The sequence below is a fragment of the Euprymna scolopes genome, chromosome 24 (assembly GCF_053919585.1).
Source record: "Euprymna scolopes isolate OS-2025 chromosome 24, ASM5391958v1, whole genome shotgun sequence".
Classification (NCBI taxonomy): Eukaryota; Metazoa; Mollusca; class Cephalopoda; order Sepiida; family Sepiolidae; genus Euprymna; species Euprymna scolopes.
This window is the reverse complement of record NC_136505.1, coordinates 109,759,834-109,782,208: the sequence shown is the minus strand read 5'-3', so window position 1 is coordinate 109,782,208 and position 22,375 is coordinate 109,759,834.

Below are 22,375 nucleotides of genomic sequence, written 5' to 3'. Positions count from 1 at the left end.
CGTCATCTACGCTTACACCAACAAAAGACGATACTGATTGAAGAGGTGGAGATGGTCTATGAAGGTATTGTTAAACTTTATTTTTACCAGCAAATCCAGTCACGCCATCCTTATAGAGGATTCCTATGCCAAGGTTGGATAAGGAAATGTAAGGAGTGTAATCAAGTATTGGTGCATACGATTATGAAACAAGAAACAGCAGAGTTGACATCCTTGTTGACTTTGCAGAACACCACAAGTTAAAGATCATTAACTTGTTCTTCAAGAAAAAAAATCAAACAGACGCTGGATTTGGATACTCCCTAATGGCACCAGAAAGAATGAAATTTATTTCTTCCTTACCAACAGGCAATACTCTGTGACGGATGTTTCTGCCATGAACAGGTTTAACACAGAGGGTGACCATCGAATGACCAGACTGTCTTTTACCATAGGAACTAAGCTAGAGAGGACAAAGCGTATAAAATAAATTGGTATACGGTAGTATTTTATGCGTTAATTTTCAGTATTTACTTCAACGGTGCTCAATACATAGGAAAAGGTAGATAATAAGTTATGAAAATATATATGGCAATTAAGCTACACATTCTTGTGTGAATTCGTCAGCCCATAAGCCTGACGAATTCTCACGAGGATGAAACGCAGAATATTCTCTGTTACTTAACTGCCATATATATTTTATAACTTCCTATATATATTTATATAGTTATAAAATAAAAAAATAAAAATAAATTTTCAATATAGACTAATTTATCAGTACAAGAAAGCCTTACCAAATAAGATGAGTATATTTATTATAAGTTAAGTTAAATGGATAAAGAGTAAAGTTAGATTGGAACTTTATTACATTATAAAATCAATGAAATTTACAGACATGGTAAATGTGAAGTTACCTTTTACTTATTTTTTTTTCATGAGAAATGATCTCCAGAGTTATTATTGGTTATTGATTGTATATTAGTTTGAGATTAACCCACTTGGTTTCAGATCTACCCTGACCCCGGCGCCAAGTTTCAGCTGAGGAAATAAGCATGCAAGCCATTCACCGGAGCACCTAGCAAAGATGAGCTCAGCTGCAGCATCTAACTACTAACGGTCAGCCGAAAATGAAAGTGTTGCCACACAGACTTAAGGTGCGCATGTTTTACATGCACAGAGTATCAGAGAAAATAGACGCTTTCCAATAATTAGTACGCGTCTGGTTTCATTTTGAGGGTTCCACCACTAAACAGAGCCAAGAGTATAGCCACCAGCATTTAGGTTTAGATCGAATTTTCTTGCCCGTGTGTACGCCCTGGCCCTGCAAAGTAACAGTTATGGACCGGTGAGCCGGGATTGACACTTAGAGGTTTTATTACAAAACCTTATATTTTAAATCATTCAGATTTCGTATTTAGAATTACATAACATTGATTAGTATCCAATATATAGTAAATATATGATTTTAAAGTTATAAAAACATATATTGGGCACCGTTCTTCATCTCGCCATCATTTAAGATACCAACTGTCATAAGAAAGGTTAAATTTAAGCCATGTCAGGCTATGAATTATTAATTTTGCAAATGCGCAAAATTGTATCAGGAGTAAAGACTTTTTTTTTCTTTTTTTTTAAATTACCCTACCAAGATTAACTCTTTTGCTTTCAATGTTGACCTCTTAACAGCAATTTTTGCCGTTTAAAATAAAAACCAAATGTGATCTACTCATCAATAAACCGTAAATATAACCTTTGAGCTCTGTAGGCAAAAGAATTCAAAGAGGAATCTGGTAGTGATTTTTCTCTGACACACACACACGAAGTCACGTTTATATATATATATATATATATATATATATATATATATATATATATATGTATATATACTTATATATATATATATACATATATATATATATATATATATATATATATATATATATATATATATATATTTCACTGTGCTATAATGGTACTGGCCAGGCTCATCGTTGCTTAACTTCGGTGATCTGACGGGAACCGGTGTGTCGAACGTGAGTATGCCGTATTAAACCACAAAATGAATAATAATTAATTGACGCTCGTTTTTAAAGCAATATGTAAATTAGTTACCCTTGATCTAATCGTTAGCATATCAATGACTGCGTATATTTTAATAGAAAAATAGGCTTTATCAGAGCAAGACCCTACACTTACGATGTATAGAAATTATTATTATGTTGAATAGTCAATAACCTCTAAACGACGCCTACACCTGCTAGGTTGGCCTTATAGTGAATCGCTAATCAGGTGCTTAAATTGAACCTTGTAGGAAATAGAAAAAAAATCAAAAATTCACTTATAGCAAACAATTGGGAGTAATTTGTCTACAACGAGAAGCTGGACGACGTGGATCTGTCTTAGGCTAACAATCATGGGATAAGTCCACTACCCCATGCGTTGCAGAAAACGAGAGTTACTATATAAGTCATAATTAAAGTTTTCAATATAATTTATTCTTTAAACTTTGTACTGTTTAACGGCGTATCAGTAATTTTATTGTGTAAGTTCTTCCAAAAAAGAATACGTAAAATTGACAAAAGCGATTCCGTAGTAATCGATTATAGAAATTAGATTAGTCACATATTATTTTACATGGGGATCACCACTTATCAAGGCCCAGAGGCCACCCGATATAAGGGTTAATGGGTATACATTAGGCATAGTGATTTTAGCATAGTAAACATTAGTGCGAATATTATTACTTGGGTTACTTAGAGGGACGGTTCAGTAAGAACTTGTTTACATGTGACTTGAAGACAATCAGATTGTAGTCAGCTGGAACGTAGGCAAACGGAATAGAGTTCCACAGGCGAACAGTTCTAAGAAAGAAGCCCTGTTCAGAAAATCTACGTTTAGGTGTAGGCACATTTAAAGAGTGTGGGAAATTGCTGATAGTGGTTCTGGCTAGACAAGTGTTTTTCGTGAAAGTCTGGCGGGGTGGGACCATAGATTGAAGTCCAGAGGAACACCTGACATGAAAATACCGATAAAGCAGGGGCAGGCTCGCTACGTACGTCTCTTCTGTTGGATAGAGGTTGCAGGGAAGAAAAAAGGACATCCTCCACAAAGCTACGAAGTCAATTTTGAACTCTGTCAAGACAAGATACGCTGTTTCTGGAAGCTCCTGCCCAGATGTGGCAACAGTACTCACTCGTTGGCCGATCTGGCATTTATATAGGTAAAGAATTGCATCAGGTGTGATATATCTACTGGAGCGGTAGAAGGATCCCACCATTTTTTCCAACGACTTTGGCAATATATTTCATTTACGTGTTCCATTTCAGATCGGGGGTAAAGGTCAAGCCCAATAGCTTGTCAAAGCATGAGACCTCCCCAAGACGGGAGCCATTGATTTCAATTGATGGCAGCTGGGCAACATAGCGTTGATGATGTAAAGAAAGAAGCTTGATTTTAGATGCATTAAAAGTAACCAGCCTCTTTTTCCCCATTGTACGACGTGCTCAATATCAGAAGAGAGACAGTCAGAGAGAACTTGGTCGTTTACGGTCTTCGAAGTGCTACCATAGATGATAGTGTCGTCAGCATAAATGTCTATGAATGACATAAGGATGTGGTTTTGAATATCATTGATGTAAATCAGGAGGAGAGTTGGACCCAGGATGGACCCCTGAGGGACTCCAGCATTAATACTGAGAGATTATGTTTTCTGCTTATCAACGACTACTCTTAAAAACCAATCAGAGAGAAATGATTTAATAGTTGAGAAAACATTTCCAGCTATACCATGACTGGAGATCTTGTGAAGTAGACCTTATCAAAGGCCTTTGATATGTCAAGAGCAATTGCCATTGAGAGGAAGCCTCCGACAAGAGATTTGCAAATCCTATGAGATATAACTATAAGCACATCTGCTGTAGAGCTAGCAGAACGAAAACCATATTGCATGTCACTATGAAGGTTATTTTTGACGAGATGATTGACTACTTCTTTATTTAGCACAGATGCCATCGGCTTACTTATGACGCATAGGAGACGTATTGGTCTGTACTGAGAGGGAGATAAGAGATCACCTGAATTCTTAAATACAGGACATACTGATCTATTAAAAACCAAAAGTAACTAGATATTAATCACGTAAAAGCAGGCAATTTGTCATACCTTGTTGCGAGGTTATAAGTGCTCTATGGTTTAATATTATGATTTATTCTTATATAAAAAGTCTTAACTAAACATCAGAGTTGGTATTTTGGTAACTAACCCCTATTAATATCAAACCATTTATCCGTCGAATAACATAATACTGAGTGTGCTGGAGTTTATTATAATAAAGTGTATATACAAGCCAAGCCAGATCTACTCAGTAATTTTTTAGAAAAATTCAAGAACTATAATATTGTAGTAATTCATTTCTATTGATAACTATTAAGCTGGGTATCGAAGGGATACCACAATACTTAAGTCGAAGGGATACCACAATACTTAAGTCGCTGCAGCCAGATAAACTCAGCAGTTTCAGAGTATAGTAGAAAGGAGAGAGAGATATTGCGAAATATAAATTAAGAATAATAAAACTCTGTGCGCCGTTCAAGCGTCCTTGCTGGCTTGCGTGTTTGAATCTTGTTATTGACGATCGGGCGAGTCCATCTTTTAAAAAAGGGTGAAAGGTAATATATATATATATGTGCATATATATATATATGTGTGTGTGTGTGTCTGTCTGTCTGTCTGTGTGTCTGTCTGTGTGTCTGTGTATGTATCTCTGTGTGGTCAGATGGTTAAAGAATGAGGGATAAGCGTTGTATATTTGGGTTTCAATTCTTGATGATGGCACCCAAGTCATATATATATATATATATATATATATATATATATATATATATATATATATGACTTGGGTGCTATAATCAAGAGACACTCTGCACTAAAGATTCTAGTGTCTGTATGTATTTTATTATTATAGTAAAAATATAAATATATATATGTATATATATATATATATATATATATATATATATATAGTTATATATATAATAAAATAAAAATTACAATTTAATTTTCCAAAATGATCCAAGATGGTAAAATTAAAGTAGAATATATATATTACAGAATTAATATTTATAAAGTTATCTCAGCCAGATGTAAAAGCTCGATAAAACCAAATAGGAGATAGAGCTTATAATACGAGCAAACAGTTAATAAAACATGTTAAAAACACTTTGAAACGAGTTAAAAACATATTTAATCTGAAAAGGAAACACTAGATAAGTGGATAGTCCGAATCCGCGGAGTTTCGAAGAAATACTTTCCTTCTCATCAGAGGGTAGGAATGAACAAAATGCGGCATCGGATTTTGCATGCAAAAGTATTTGATGAAACAACAAGTAAGTCAAAGATCTTACTTGAAAACAAAAAAGTGAAGCAGAGGGAATATGGTGACGAAAAAGGTGATTACACATGAATGGATAGTCTGGTGGAAGATAACTAATCCAGTGACAGTAAAAATCAAAATATAACTTCAATAAAATATATAACTTATATATATATAATAGCTTTAGTCTCACTACTCCATGTCAGGTTAAATATAAGAATTGATAGATAATTTTCTCTATAATAATCAATACGTAACCTGCATAAATTAGTATATCATATTTACGTTAATCTTACGACCGGGTAACGCAGGGCCACCTGCAAGAATTGGATATTATTTAGAAAGTGGTAATATCCGAATCGAAATGGAATGAGAGTGTATTGTTCTTAGGTTTGATGAAGTGAAGTATACCCTCACGGTTTATCATAATTTTCTTTCGATTGCTAAACATTTCAATGCTAATAACTGAATATAGATATTTCGAACCCTCGCAATGGATGGAATAATTGAAAAATTACATCGCCCCAAACAAAACTTTTCCACATATATATATATAAAGATCTTCATAAACAATTATTGTAATTTCTGTCTCTTCATATTTTCATCGTAATCTATAACGAAATCTACGCAGAAATTACATTACCTGAGTACTGATGTAAATATACTGTTCGCTGTAGGTGACTATATATATATATATATATATATATATATATATATATATATATATATATATATATATATGCATAACTACTTAATTTACTCACATAAAATTAATATACTAAAGTATAGATTTATGCGTAAACTTACGTATTTACTTCAAAAGTGCTCAATACATAGGTAGAGCTAGTTAGTAAGTTATAATATGTATATGTCGATTAAGCTACAATGAATATTTCGCGTTTCATGAACTCTAGGATTCTTCAGGCTTATGCGCAACTTCTGTGGTTGTTTGTCGTTTTTATAAGCCCGAAGAATCCTAGAGTGGATGAAACGCGGAATATTCAGTGCAGCTTAATCGCCATATACATTTTATATCTTACTATATATATATATATATATATATATATATATATATATATATATATATATATATATATATATACTTGCTGGTAACCTGCAGTTGCCCTGCCGTACAATACGATTAAACATGATATTTTAGTTTCTATAGATTTCGTATGTATTATTAAGGAATTGGCCTGTATAACGTAAAATATTCCTCTGTAAAAATACTTTTTTTATCTATAAAAATGAAAATACTATTTTTAAGATAGTATTTTTCTGATGTTCGATATATATCCGATAAATATATGTACAAAACATATTAAACAATATTGCAAAACTTATAAATTAGTGTTCAATTTGCAAAAGTTATGCTTAGCAAAAACTACGAGAAAGGAACCCACACACAAACACGATTATATATATATATATATATATATATATATATATATATATATATATATATATATATATATATATATACGCATGTACCTTCCAGTCAGTATTATTTAAACTGAATCTTGACCGGAACGCAAGAGAGAAGAGTATCGCAATACGGGTCAAATGATTACATTTTTGTGGTCCGTATTTTTATGGGTCTAATCGGCAAAACCAGCAATCGATGAGGTTAAACTTGACACAAAAGGTTACATGGAAGGCATAAGTTTTCTTAAATTGCTATTGTTGTCTTGCGCTAAGTTCTTTCTTTTGTTTAGCTATTTCTTATCAAGCGGAAGAAAGCCCAAGAAGTAGGGATTAAAGCTGAAGCACAAGTGATGGGATTCAAGCAATTCTTTTTTTAAATCACTACTCTACATATTGGGCACAACAAAATAAACAACCAAAAATTGACTCTATAATAATATATACGAAATCTGCGTTATTAAAATATATTTAAGCTTAATTTACTACCGAGCAACGCGACGCGGCCTGGCAGTATATATATATATATATATATATATATATATATATATATATTATTCATTGAACTTTTTAATAGTCAAGTCGCTGCCTGATGATATATGTTGTTTGATTGAAACAATTGGCTATTTGTAGCAGCGGGATGTTAGCATGTTTATAAAACAATAAACAAGTATTATCAGCTTTTTTTATTGAGCACTATCTAACAACCTCGTTGAATTCTGTAAAGTCTGAAGTTATTGGATCGTTGATACGATTCCGTAATGGATAGATGTGTAATTAAGTAGAAAATTGGTACATATATATATATATATATATATATATATATATATATATATATATATATATATATATATATATATATATACCAATTTTCTACTTAATTACACATGTTTCCATTACGGACTCGTATCAACGATCCAATAACTTCAGAAATAATTATTATGAGGAAAAAATATATTAGAAAAAGGGGGAAAAGTAAATTCCAATTCAACATCAGCAGCAGTTAAGGTTTAAGATTTAAGAAACATTGGAAGGTGGTAAGGGGCAAGGGGAATTTGAAATATTAAACCAGACACGGATAGGAATAGAAGGCGGAGGGAGAGAGGGAGACAGAGAGAGAGAGAGAGAGAAACATAGTGGAAAAAGGGCGTAAGATGGGTAAAACTTTGAAGACAAAGGTAAGCGATTAAAAGAGAGGCGTAAGAAATATAGGAGAAAAAGAGAGACAATCAGTTATGCATAACTTTTATTCCTTATTTCGTTTTTAATATTATATATATATATATATGTGTGTGTGTGTGTGTGTGTATATTATTAAATTGAAAATGAGGAATAAAAGTTATATATGTTTCAATTGATATTTTATATATACACACACCCACAGACAAATCTCTCTATATATACTCTTTAACTGAAACAGATGGCTATTAGTAGCGACCACATGTAACTGTTTATCTCAAATAATATATATATATATATATATATATATATATATATATATATATATATATATATATATATATATATATATATATATATATATATATATATATATATATATATATATATATATATATATGGTAGTCGAATGGATTAGGTCTCCGCTAATCGAGCCTGAGATGTCTCGTGTTGCGGGGTTCAAATCGTTCGACTGGTATTAATCGTGACACCCTGCACCGAAGATTCCCGAAAGGATGAAACACTAGTGTCTGTAGGTATTTAATTATTATAGTAAAATATAATTATATATATATATATATATATATATATATATATATATATATATATATATATTATTAAATTAAGAATGAGGACATAAAGTGATGTATAACTTTATTCGATCATTATAAGCATAACTAAATATTAGTCAGAAATGTAATAAAATTGTTTTTAGCCCAAGGCATTTCGAAGCCATATTCTTCTCATAAGAAAGGAGAAAGACCAGAATTCTACAAAACGCAACTATAGAAGAAAAAAACTGGTTGGGTGATATTTATAAATAAAATGTGAAGTTGGAATGGGATAAAATGGTAAATAGTAATTTAAAGTAGGTACAACATATATGAGTACATCGAAAATTTAATATATATGTAGGTAATATTTTTTTTAAATATTGAATATTACCTACATACACAGGCAGGGAAAAGAATTCCGCACTTGTATTTTTTTTTCCAAAACTGCAAATTTAAGCTAAATTTAAAGTAACAGTTTTAACAAACTATACCTCATTTCCTTCGCCTTTTATTATTCTACTATGATTTTACTTGTTCATATTTGACTGTTAATTGAAATATTCTTGTCTTCATGTCAATTTAAAAACATAACTTCAAATTGAGAAGGCAAAAAGAAAGTCCGCGGCAACAAATTCCGATAAATCCAGCTTAAATTATCGCCTCTAAATTAGTTTAAAATATTCATTAAGAGGAAACAAAGCATCTCTAATCGTAACTGTTGTTGTTCTAGGTAATATAACGTAACATTTAGTCCAGATACCACGACTGTCTCTTAGTGATCGTCAGGAGCTCATTAATCACCACCTTTTTTGTGTTTCCAATCGAGAAATCGGCGGTAGATTTAAATGCGATGAAAAACGGAACTAAAGACTTTGCAAAAGTACCAAAACACCGGCTGTGCTCGTGTACCCCTAAATCTGGTCACACTAGAGTTACTTGAAAATGGATAAATCTGACAGAAGAAAAAACGGGCGTTTTTTAAAATTAAACCACTAAATACAAGATTTTATTGAAAATCTGATAATTATTGTATAATTTTTTATAAACGTTTGCCATTTTATACTATTAAGTGTTGAATGTGATAATTTTCACGTGATGTCCATTTTCGGTGATGCAGCTCTGAATGTATTTATGAAAGTTTGCATCCATTCCCTGCAGCAGGTGTCTCCGAAATTATACAATTAAGAGACGAATTTGTCTTATTTAATTTTTCATTATTATGTGGCCATTCCCGAGAAACAATTCACTTGATATTCCCACAAGAAAAATTGTATTACAACAATTTGCGGAGGCCGTTGATTTCCAGCATATCTAGAAATTAATTGTTCACCAAAAATTGTCCGAGAACGTTCATTGAATTCCTGGCGTTATGGTATGTCGCTTTATCATTCTTAAAGCACACAAGACAGAAAGAAATAATTGATCATCAGTATGAAACATTCCCAGTTAACAGTTACAAAAATGTCAGCATTATTTTTAAAAATAATGCCCAATCAGCCACGATCCTTTTATACTTTACATTTTGTCTATGCAGTAGTTTTTCATGCAATTCAGTAGGATTTTCTCCAGCCAAAGGTCGACATTTCCGTTGATTAATTGTTACGTCAAGATAAAAATTGGCTTCATCACTAATGAAAAAAATTAGGTTTTCATTCGTGTCGAATATCATATCAGTAAAGCTGATTCTCACAGTCGCTTGCCGAAGCTTTTGTGTGACAGCAAATCTGTATGGATGGAAGTAGAGCTATTCATGCGAGATACGCCTTTTGCGAGCAGATCGTTTCGGAATCTTGAGAATAGCTTCACGAACTCGTTGCTACGAACTATGCGTTGTTGTTACAGGGTGAAACTATAAATTTGTCACCCGAAAAAAAACAGCACTACAGCTATATTTTCAAACTTTTATAGAAAAAAAAAACAATTCAGGTAACTTGATTATAGGTTGGAGATGACAATAAATTCAATGTAAGAGAAGGGTACACTTAGTAGCATTCCTTCTGAAGCGAGGCTTGGGTCTCTTTAGACTTGTAAGTCAGCGTCGAGTTATCCTATCACACTAAAGGTCTACCAGCGGCCACCTGGTTGCACCAGGGGATCACAAGACGCTTCAGCACATCGAGGTACACTTTGCTGTCGATTTTCAAGCTGACTGCAAAAATGTGAAGTGGCATGATATGGCCCTACCATGAAACTACACCAACGATCATAATCGTGGCCGAAAATGTTGTTTTCTAACCCTGGACACATTGGTGTTATTCGTGGTAATCCAGTGATGCAATCTGAAGATGTTGGCAATGATCCTGTTTCCATAACTAGGTAAAGAGGATGTGTCGTACAACGGCGCATTTCCGCTCTCGCTCATTGAACACTGTGGCACTTTCAAACGTAATTGAAGGCCCCTATCGCTCGGGATTTGTACACAGCTGACCTATTAATAGATGGTCTGCAAGAAAAAAAGAAAACTAACTTCATCAAACGGAAATGGAAACATATCGTCTTTTCTACGGCGCCAAGTTTATCGTTTCACCCTGTATATGCCATACGAGTTATAATACCGAACTTTCGGGAATGTGCATTAAATAAAATGGCTCGGTTCGATGTTTGTTGCAATTAAAATTGAAAAAAAAAACTAAATAGACCGAAGGTTACATCGGCAGAGAAGAGAAAGTAACAACCAACATGAGAATAATAATGTAAATAACCGAAATAATAAATCTTATTAAGAATAATTTCTTGAAACATTAAAGAATTTTTCAAACTTAATTGAATGCAAATACTTTAATTTTAAGAAGAAAAACAAGTGTTTTTGAGATTAAAATAAGATTATGAAAAAAACAAATATTTAAATATATTTTTACATTCTGAATTTTCCGTCATATATTTTTTTTTAATCCATGCTGTTGTTGAAGACTTTTTGGTTGCGTCCATGTTTTTCGGTTAGGAGTTCCGTCTGTTGGTGTAAAATTGATTTGAATCTCTAAACTCGAGCATTGAATAAACTTTTAGACGGGCCGAAGAATAGACTAAAATATTCTACGTCCGTTGAAAACTACCGAATGCTTTTGAAGTTTTCTTTTATTATACTAATAAATAAATTAATTAATTTTCTTGTTATGAAGAAAATTTTAAGTCATTTTTACAGAAAATTGGTGAATTTGGTTTGTGATTTTCTGAAGCAAGCCTCCTCCGATTAATTCAAACGCTACTGCACTAGGCTCATCTCATCAAGTATCTAAACACGATTATCTCATTTGCAATGATATGCACAAATAACACATAACAAGCATAAAGTAGATTGAGATTGTCGGACTGACTTCCTCATCTAGTGACATATAGCCAAGTGGTCCTAGACATTGTATCAAAGTTTACAGTTACCCAAAGGTGCTGAGTTCAATCCTGAACGAATGCAGTGAAAAGTAACATTCAAAACAGAGAACCAGCAACAATGTCCCAGAGCCAAGCTGGAGTCCGAACACGGTACCCCCGTAATAATAATAAAGGGTTGGGTTCTAGACTCCTAACAAACGGTTCCCCAGTTCGATACAAAACACCTGATGAAGGCCGGAAGGCAGTCCGACAATCTCAATCGATGAAAACACCTCATCTAAAAAATACAAATAATTACTAAGCATAAAGTTAATTAAAAATATTTTACTAACTTGCTGCTATCAGTTTTTTTCTTAAAATACAGTTATGGCATTTATTCTTTATACTTTTCTTCTCTACTCTCTACTTTTTATTGAAATAATTTTAAGACAAGCATAGAGCCATTTGATGTAATAACAAAAGAATAATATTTATAGTGAAAACTAGTCAACGATGATGTTACATGGATAGAACTTGACCCAGAAAACAGTCAGAAATATCGCTAATTAAATGTGGATACCAAAATAAATTATGCGAGAATTATGTAGTCGCGTTAGTTATTTTTTTATATTAAAGTGGTGTTTAAATTTCTTACTTTGACTTCAAACCTTGTTTCGAAAGATTGAAAATAATGTACGATTTTAGACATCTTGTGAAGTGTTGCGTGTTGTCAGTTATTTATTTTTTTTTTTTTACAAAGGCATCGCCAGATTATCAAGGCCCAGAGGCCACTCAAGGATAAGGGTTAAAGAGTGTACAGTAGAAATTGGTCAATATAGTAATCATTAGTAATGAAAATTTGGTAAATTTAATAACTTATATGGAACGGCTCATCAAGAACTTATTTACTTTAGACTTGAACACAACCATATTGTAGTCAGCCGGAAAGCAGGAAAACAGAAGACAATTCCACAGGCGTGCAGTTCTAAGAAAGAAGCTTTGTTCATGGAATCTACGTTTAGGTTTAGGCACAGATAAAGAGTGGGGGAAATTATTGATAGTGTTTACAGCTAGACGAGTGTTTCTTGTGAAAGTTTGGCGAAGGGGGACCATAGATTGAAGCTCAGTTGAACACTTTCCATGAAAATAACGATACATCAGAGACAAACTCGCAACATCTCTTCTGTGAGATAGAGGTTGCAAGGAGGAGAAAAGGACATCTCCTACGAGGCTACGAAGTCTATTTTGAACTCTATCAAGGCAGGACAAGTCCTTTCTAGAAGGTCCTGCCCAGATGTGGCAACAGTATTCCATCCTTGGACGTACCTGGCTCTTATATAGGTAGAGAATAGCATCAGCAGTGAGATATCTACTGGATCGATAGAAAGATCCCACCATTTTTTTTTTGATAACATTGTTCATACTGAAATTTATCTATTATATAAAGTTGTGCCTATATATAAACCGCTTCAGCACATATACTCTATTAGACAACGACATTTTGACGATGAGAAAGTATCGATGTCTATGGGCCTTATGTATCTGTGAACTGATTAGCATAGAGGAAACACTAAGCGCATTTTTAATGAAGGAATATAACGTTTGAATCTTCACATAAATATATGTACGAAATATATTAGCTACATACACGTGTTTCGTCTTAATATGACTCATCAGTGCAGCTGAACCTACTAGGGTTCCCGAGTCTGAAGACTTACTTCTACTGTCTGAAAGCGAAATTCAAGTTTAATAATTGTAATGTATTTGTTTTTTGCCTGCGGTATATATATATATATATATATATATATATATATATATATATATATATATATATATATATATATATTTAAATAAATGTTTAGAGGTACAGAATTTATATATGGTTTTAAATAAAATGGTAGGCGGCAGTTTCTCGAGATCTTTCGGCTATCATCTCTTCAGGAGCAAATCGATAGCAATCTAAATAATATTGTGGCGAAAATAAAGAGTTCTATAGGGGAACTTATTTAATGTGCCAACGTACGGGGGCATTAATTAAATTTATTTACGTTTAAAAAACGATTAAAAATGTTGGCACAACGAGGGAGAAAAAAAAAAAAAAAAAAAGGCGGGAGAAAAAATTCAAAGTTCCCCAAAGAGAAACAATGCGTTAGATGTTTCTTTTTGCCGGCACAAAGAAGGTTGACGCACCGCAATAGAGACAGCCTCCAAAATCTTTAAATGGTTTTTGGAGTCCGCTTTATGTAGCACCTCGAACCAATCTATTTTATATCAATCGGCACAGCATTTTTATTTAAAACCATATATAAATTCTGTACCTCTAAACATTTATTTAAATATTTACGGAAGAGGTATACACACCAACAAATAGAATATATATATATATATATATATATATATATATATATATATATATATATATATATGGTATATATATATATATATATATATATATATATATATATATATATTTGATGGCAGTAACTCATCATCGAGTATTGCCATTACTTAATATGTCAACATCATTGGAAGCAGAAGTCGCCGTAGCTTTTATATCAGTGTCTTCCTTCTCCTAGAGAGGCTGCCTTCACCACGGCTTACGAGAGTCCCCTCCGCCCACTATGCCATTTGATCCATGACTGGGTCTAAGGTTGCTGGGTACATGAGCATACTCCACACGCCTGTGGGTCATGTATGCCGCACCTGACATGTTTCTGTCAGGGTTACCTCACCCTTAGCCTTTGGTTCAAAGAACCTTGCACCACAAGACAGTGGAGATCGAGGTATATGGCGCAGGACACTCACCGTTCATCAGAGCCTCGTCTGCGTGGTCACGACGTACACGTCGGGTTGATTTGTCTGGGAGAAGCACAGTATTACCCCAAGATATCTGTGTGTTGTTAACACAGGTCCACAGCAGACCAGACCATGACTACATGCATACTTACATACATGCATGCATACATACGTACATACATACATGCATACATACATGCATAAACACATACATAAATAAATACATACATACACATGTATGTGTATGGTTGTAAGCTAATATGTTTACGTCGATATGTAATTAGTAGTGACAGTGATTATATATGTATAAGTAACACAAAGTGCCCACTTCGGTAACTTAAAATTGCAAGAGAAGAGCTACAAATAGGCCGGCACGCATAAACTGGAAAGTCTTATTCGAGAATTGAAATATTTTAGAAATATTTATATCGAACTAATGAAGCACAGGTTTGTGCAAATTATAATATTTATATTCCTATATGCCAACAGTAGCGTCAGAAAAACGTGTACTTATGCTGTGATTAATAAAGGAAAACTTTCCGACGTTTAGTAAATATTTGTTTATTTATTATTTATTTCTATTGATGTGTTATCTTGGAAACTCTCTCGCTCTCTCTCTCTCTCTCTCTGTGTCTCTCTCTCTTACTTTCTCTATATTCCTCTCTCTCTTTATATATATATATATATATAAACTCTCTCTCTCTCTCTCTATATATATATATATATATATATATATATATATATATATATTTGTATAATGTCTAGCTTTAAAGTTTTTTGGCGAATGTTCATGCTGATGTCCAGGGACAGCTTTATATATCCATGTCCACGTGTACACTTTTCATGTACGTAATTATATTTAATAATAAAAAATAAATATTAATATAAATAACACAAAAAATTAAAAATAAAATACGTTCCATTAAAAAAATTCGCGACTCATTTATATATATATATATATATATATATATATATATATATATATATATATACTAGCAAAAGTACCCATCGTTGACTGGGTTAAAAATAGCCAACAGGACAATGGACTCTGATTTATGAAAGTATGATAGGTTATGAAAAGGAAGGGTTGTAAAGAGATAGCTTCGAATTTAGGGGAATCAAAACCAAAGCAAAATATGATGAAAGTAAAAATAAAATAGATAAATCCCATGATTTATTATATCATATCAGTTCACACTGAAACACTTATCACAATATTCTGTGGATCTATATTAAAAAACTTTCTTAAACTTTGTGATATATTTTCATTCTATGGAGGTCAGGTGCGAACGATCACCCCATAATTTTATTATACAATATTTCTTTCAACTGAAACATAATTATCAAAGTATACCTATGCAGATAGATATGAAAAGTCTTTATTAAAGTATGTGCCTATTTCCATTCTATGGAGGCCAGGCGCTGACGCAGACCCCACAATTTTATTATACCATCGCTATTTAAGTTAAAACATACTTATCAAAATATTATTATGTACATCTATATAAAAAAAAACTTGTAAACGTTTTATTTTAAATTTTTTTATTTCCATAGTTTGTGGACCATGCGCGTACGAAGACCCCACAATTTTAATGAATCATCATTATGCCAGATCAAACATACCCATTCATGTGTCTCGATAAATCTTCTATCATTATATGTGATCAGTTTTCTATAAGAGCTAACCATATAGAAGCCTATTCGAGACCAGACACACACACTTATAGCTTTATATTATAGAATATATATATATATATATATATATATATAATTTATTATTTAAATATTAATATATTTTCTACGAGCATAAAAATAAGTTATCTATACATGACATGCTTCGAAGCTTCACTTCCCATTAGTATAGCTAAACTTACTGAGACTCGAACTCACTACCGTTCAATACGTAGCCTTAGGTCTTAACACCGAACCAAGACATCTTAACATTTCTATGCACCGTTTGTACGTATTTAAATCTAAGATTGCGTATTTATTTATTTTTTCTAAACGAGTCTGTGGTGGTCATCTGCCCTTTGTTAATATTATTGTCATCCCACATTTTTGGGGCGTATTACTTGTAATTAATTTACTCCTAGAGTGAAAAAACACCACCAAATCGCTTAGTAAATAGCCAAAGCCACAAGGACCAAAATATGTACTATAGGGAGGGAGAGAAACTGTCTTGATGGCCATCTTGATCAAAAAGTCTGTGACAAGAGTAAAGGTGTTGACTGTACTCTTCAGATAAACTTCGTACAATCCTCGTGAATAATTATGTGTACAGTTCTCACACTGGCATTAAACTTTGCACTTATTGCCCTTTATAGACACATGGCGGGACTTGAAATTCTTTATTTGGCCAGTCAATTCTGGTGTTCATACTTTCTTACTTCTCCCACAACTCTCATCATTCCTCACATACTCCTTACTTTCCTTTAATCTTTGATGCTACTCAAAGCTGATGTTCAATTTATGTAATATAGTCTAAAAGCAGTTTCAAGCATTCCACACGTTTCTGTTTCATTTTTCAAACTTAAAAACAGAATTATATTGCAAATCGTTCTTCTGAAGTATCCTTATGTCCAGATTGCATTTTTGAAATTTACCAGTTGTTTTTTTTTTTTACACGGTGGTCACCACTTATCAAGGCCCACAAACCACTCACGGATAAGGGTTATTGCAAATACAGTACGTTAGTGTGGAGATTTAATGAAGTGTTTACTTAAGGGGGCGGGTCATTAGGAATTTGTTAACGTTAGACTTGAAGACATCCAGGTTGTAGTCAGGTGGGAAACAGGCACACGGAACAGGCGTGCAGTTCTAAGAAAGAAGCTTTGTTCATGGACTCTACGTTTTGATTTAGGCACAGATAAAGAGTGGGAAAAAATTTTGACAGTTGATTTAGCTAGACGGGTGTTTTTCGTGAAGGATTGGCGAGAGGGGACCAGAGATTGGAGTCCTGACGAACACCGGCCATGGAAATAAAGTTAAAACAAGGATAGTCTCGCAACATCTCTTCTGTGGGAGAGAGGTTGCAGGGTAGAGAAAAGGACATCCTCCACTAAGCCACGAAGTGTATTTGGTACTCTGTCAAGGCAGGATAGACTGTTTTACCAGCTCCTGTCCAGATATGGCAGCAGTATTCCATCCTTGGACGTACTTGGCTTTTATACAGATAGCTGTGACTATCAGGCTTTAGTAGCGTGTATTTTAATTCATTCGATAGCTGTGCATTTGAACCTGGAATCATAAAAGCTTGTTAGTCATGTCATAATATGTATGGCAATAATAATACATTTTTAAGAGTCAACGATAATTTTAATGACTGTAATATAAAGTCAGGAAACTTATTGAAGGCACTTCGTATAATTGATTTTTTCTCTAGTATGCCGGCATATAACGTTTACTTTTGAATTATATTTTATTCACACGTACGGACGCATCTTGCGCATATCCTTCATTATTTTCTCTAAAATCAATAAACATCAGAAGAAATAATGACACCAGATTATAAGCCGTTTGCAAACGAAAAGAAACAAATGATTCCGAGGTATTATTTTCATATCACATTGCTTTTTTGTTAAATAAAAGAATTGCATAAAAAACTCAATATTTTAAACATATTCGACAAAGAAAAAAAAACGAAAAGGAAAATGTTTTCATAGCATATCTTATTTGTGATTGTTTTATAAACGTGCTTCAAACTTATTTATTTATTTAACCTCGTGATGTTATTGACTCTACCAAAGAGCAAGGTCATTGTTTACAATAACATTATATAAGTTTAAAGCGAGACTCTGTTTGATAATTTATCAAACATATATATATATATATATATATATATATCACCTTTCTGTTTAAATGTGTGTATGTTTGTATGTCTGTCTAAAACTTTCGACAGAAGCGATAGATTTTTACGAGATCGGTATAATTTTGAAGCTCGACTCTTCGGACGGCAAATATCGAAAAAATCAGCTAAAAAAACTTTAATTTCTTTCACGCTGAACTGGGCACTGTTTTGGGTTCGCTTTTTTCGCAGATATTTTCCAAAGTCTTACTTTATTTTCGATTGACTAGCCTTAATCTAAACCGTCGCCACTGCCTGCCTCCTTCCACTTGTTTTATTTGTTGTTGTTTTTTTTTTTGGTTTTTTGTTTTTTTGCTCAACACACACCTCCAAACACCCAGGCAACGCCAGGCAGCTGAACTAGTATAATATAAAATTGATTCTAGATTTGCTAAAACGTATCATTTGAACGTGTTGGCCGAACCGGCTTCACGTGTGGCCTCAGAACCTTAGTGTCCCTGCCAAACTCGTCCCTCCAAAAAATTTCACTGCTTTATTGCAGAAGTTATGTGTAAGAAGTGCATTCGTCCTAAAAAATCACAGTCGCTATATCAGAGTAAGAGCCGCACTGAAACCTATCCTGCGTTGACAAAGTACAAAACCGTCTCCGAAACTTAGTAGGTGATGTTTTTTCCTCTTTGCAATCCATTTTCCACAGAACAGACTTTGCGAGCCCATCCCTACTCTATCGTTATATTCATGCTAAATACTTATCTGAGCTTGAATATATGGTACCACCCTGCTGAACCTTCACAGAAACATGCATCTGGCTACAAACACTATCAATAAGTTATTTTATTTCTTATCTGTGTCTAAATTAAAATGCAAATTCCATAACAAAGCTTCTTACCTAGAACTAACCCGCTTATTAAACACTGTTCCGCTGGCGTGAAGTGTAATTTGAGTAGCAATAAGTCTCTCTTAAGCCCCAAGTGCTATTTGCACCTATTTAACGGAGGTCTCATTCGCTTTTTAACCCTCCTCGACCCTCTTCAACTCTTTGGTATGGTGGCTGTGGATGCCAATCACCCACCATTTTCTGATATGGGTGGATGTTAGTTACTTATAATTATAGTTTTAGTTTACTTGTTTCCAGGTGGTAGAAATTTCTATTGCGCCAGTGACTCCTATACATTATTATTAAAATGTTTTTGACTCCTAATAGGGGTAGTTATTTATTTATTTGCCGCCCACACCGGCAAAATGTGGCACAAGGTCGGAAAGTGGGGATTCCGAAGGCTCCCCTAAAGGAGGGGCACTCCTGCAATTGTTAAAAATTGCCTGAGTAACCCCGTCGGCATTCCCCGGTCCGGGCGCCTCGGGCAGCAAGCAATAAACTTGCCCCACCGGAAAGCCCGGTGGCAAGGCCTGGAAGGGTGGACCTCCTAGGTATTACCCAGGATGCGTACCTCAGTCCAAAAGGTGCTGGGCTGAGTGTCAAGTGATGAATCCTTGACGTGTACTACCCTGTCTCCCTGCAGCCGAAGCCGATAGGAGACCTTCCCCATCAGAGGACTAATGGGGGTAGTTATTTAATTGCCGTCCACACCGGCAATATTTGGCACAAGGCCTGGAAAGTGGGAACCCCGCAGGCTCCTCCAAAGGAGGGGCACTCCTGCAATTTTAAAAATTACCTGAGTAACCCCGTCGGCATTCCCCGGTCGGGGCGCCTCAGGCAGCAAGCAATAAATTTGCCCCACCGGAAAGCCCGGTGGCAAGGCCTGGGAGGGTGGACCTCCTAGGTATTACCCAGGCGGCGTACCTCAGTCCAAATGGTGCTGGGCTGAGTGTCAAGTGATAAATCCTTAACATGTACTATCCTGTCTCCCTGCAGCCGAAGCCGCGAGGAGACCTTCCCCATCAGAGGACTAATGGGGGGTATTAGACGAATGGATTCGCCAATCATTTTTATAACCAACGGCTGTGCTAAAATATCCAATGAAAAGGTTTCAAAATTATTATAAAAATTGTCGAATTTTTTATTCAATCGTTCGCCGTTTACTACGTCACGGAGCGCATTTAATTCTTGGCCGCCATCTTGGTTACTGATCTGAACTACGCCGCCATCTTGGTTACTGATCTGAACTACGCCGCCATCTTTGTTCAACACAATGTCTCAAAACTTAACATATTATTATTATTATTATTATTATTATTATTATTATTATTATTAATATGAATGCATGGGCAGTCCGTGTTTTGAGATACAATGCGGGAATTTTAGAATGGTCTGACCAGGATTTGCATGCAATGGATATCAAAACAAGAAACGTTTTAGCAATGTTTGGTATATTTCACATTCAAAGTAGCGTAGCAAGGCTGTATCAAAAGAGGAAAGATGCTGGGAGAGGATCGAAAATTGTACAAGATTGTGTTAGAACCGAGAAGATGTCGTTGAAGGAGCATGTGGTTAAAAGTGAGGAGTGGATGCTTAAGGTTGTGGCCAATAAATTGGAGGTATTTGAGACCAAGGCTGATTATGTGAAACGTATGGATAGAGAAAGGGCAGAGGAACTGGCTAGGAAGTGGCTGATGAAAGATCATGGCAATGTCTTAGAGCTGGGTATATGGCTAAGAGTACTGAAGCTTTTGTTTTTTTCAGAACAAGAGCAGGCATTAGTGACAGGATTTTTCAAAAAAAGTGGTTCTAGGAGGCGAAGTTGCTGAAGAATGCCGGATTTTGGCAAGACCTCAGAGACAATTGCGCACTTATCAGCAGTGTATAGTGGACTGGCCCAGAGGGAGTACCGCAAAAATAAGGATCGCATGGGACTCCGGATATATTGGGAGGTGTGTAAGGGGATTGGGGTGAACTGTGCTGGAAAATGGTTTGAGAAGGTGCCTGATGAAGTGAGAACAAGTGAGGATGGCAACGTAGAGGTGTGGTGAGACGAAAGTGTCATAAGGACAAAGCAATTGGAACATAATCGTCCGGATTTGGCCGTCATTGACAAGGTCTCAAGAAACTGGCAGATTGTAGAGTTTTCAGTACCCTGGGACAGGAATGTGAGAGAGAATGAGAATGAGAAGTAGGGCAATTATGCTCCATTAGCCTTGGAAATAAGGCGTATACACGGGGTGAAAACACAGATAATCCCGGTCGTAGTTGGTACACTAGGAGTAGTATTGTCATCTGGAAGGACAATTAAATAAACTACAAATCACCGATGTTTTAGGCGGTCTTCAAACCTCTGCAATTATAGGTGCCACCAACATCCTTAGGAAACCCCTTGATCTTTGACGCTCCTGGTGTGAAGCCGGGATTAAGGGAAATCCCCTGGAAATGAATCCTTTCCCTTTCCAGAGAGATGTTGATAAATGAAATCAAAATTATTATTGTTATTATTTACTCACTAGGAGTAGTCATACATACCATAAAATATTACTCTTTGATAACTCAGTCATGTGTGGTGTTAGTCTCCGCATTAATGAAATTCGTTGTATCCTTTCTGTCATCCGTCGGACTCCCATCTATCCCAGTCTTTTTTCAAAGTTCTTCAGTATCGTTCCTAACGTTCCAAATATTAGTGGTGTTATCTTTACTTTCTTCATTTATGGTCTCTGGCCAGTTCCGCGTATGCCCCCCGTTTTTTAGTCCACTGACTGGATCGGATAAGTCTACAATCTGAATCTACAATATATTATGATATCCGGTCTTCTTGCTTGGATGGGGTTATCCGTTTGTATATGCATGTCCCACAGGATATTGTGACTTTTGTTTTCCAGTACTGCTGCTGGAGCATGTTTTTTACCATTTGTCTCTGTGTTCAGGATGCATGTGTTTGAATAATTTCCAGTGTGCTGTCTTCCCCTCTTGATCGTGTCTACTTTTATATTCTTTCTGTGTCAGTTTGTTGCGTTCACTTATTATGTGGTTAATTTTTTCATCTCTTTGTCCACAGAGTATTCATTTGCTATTTGCTT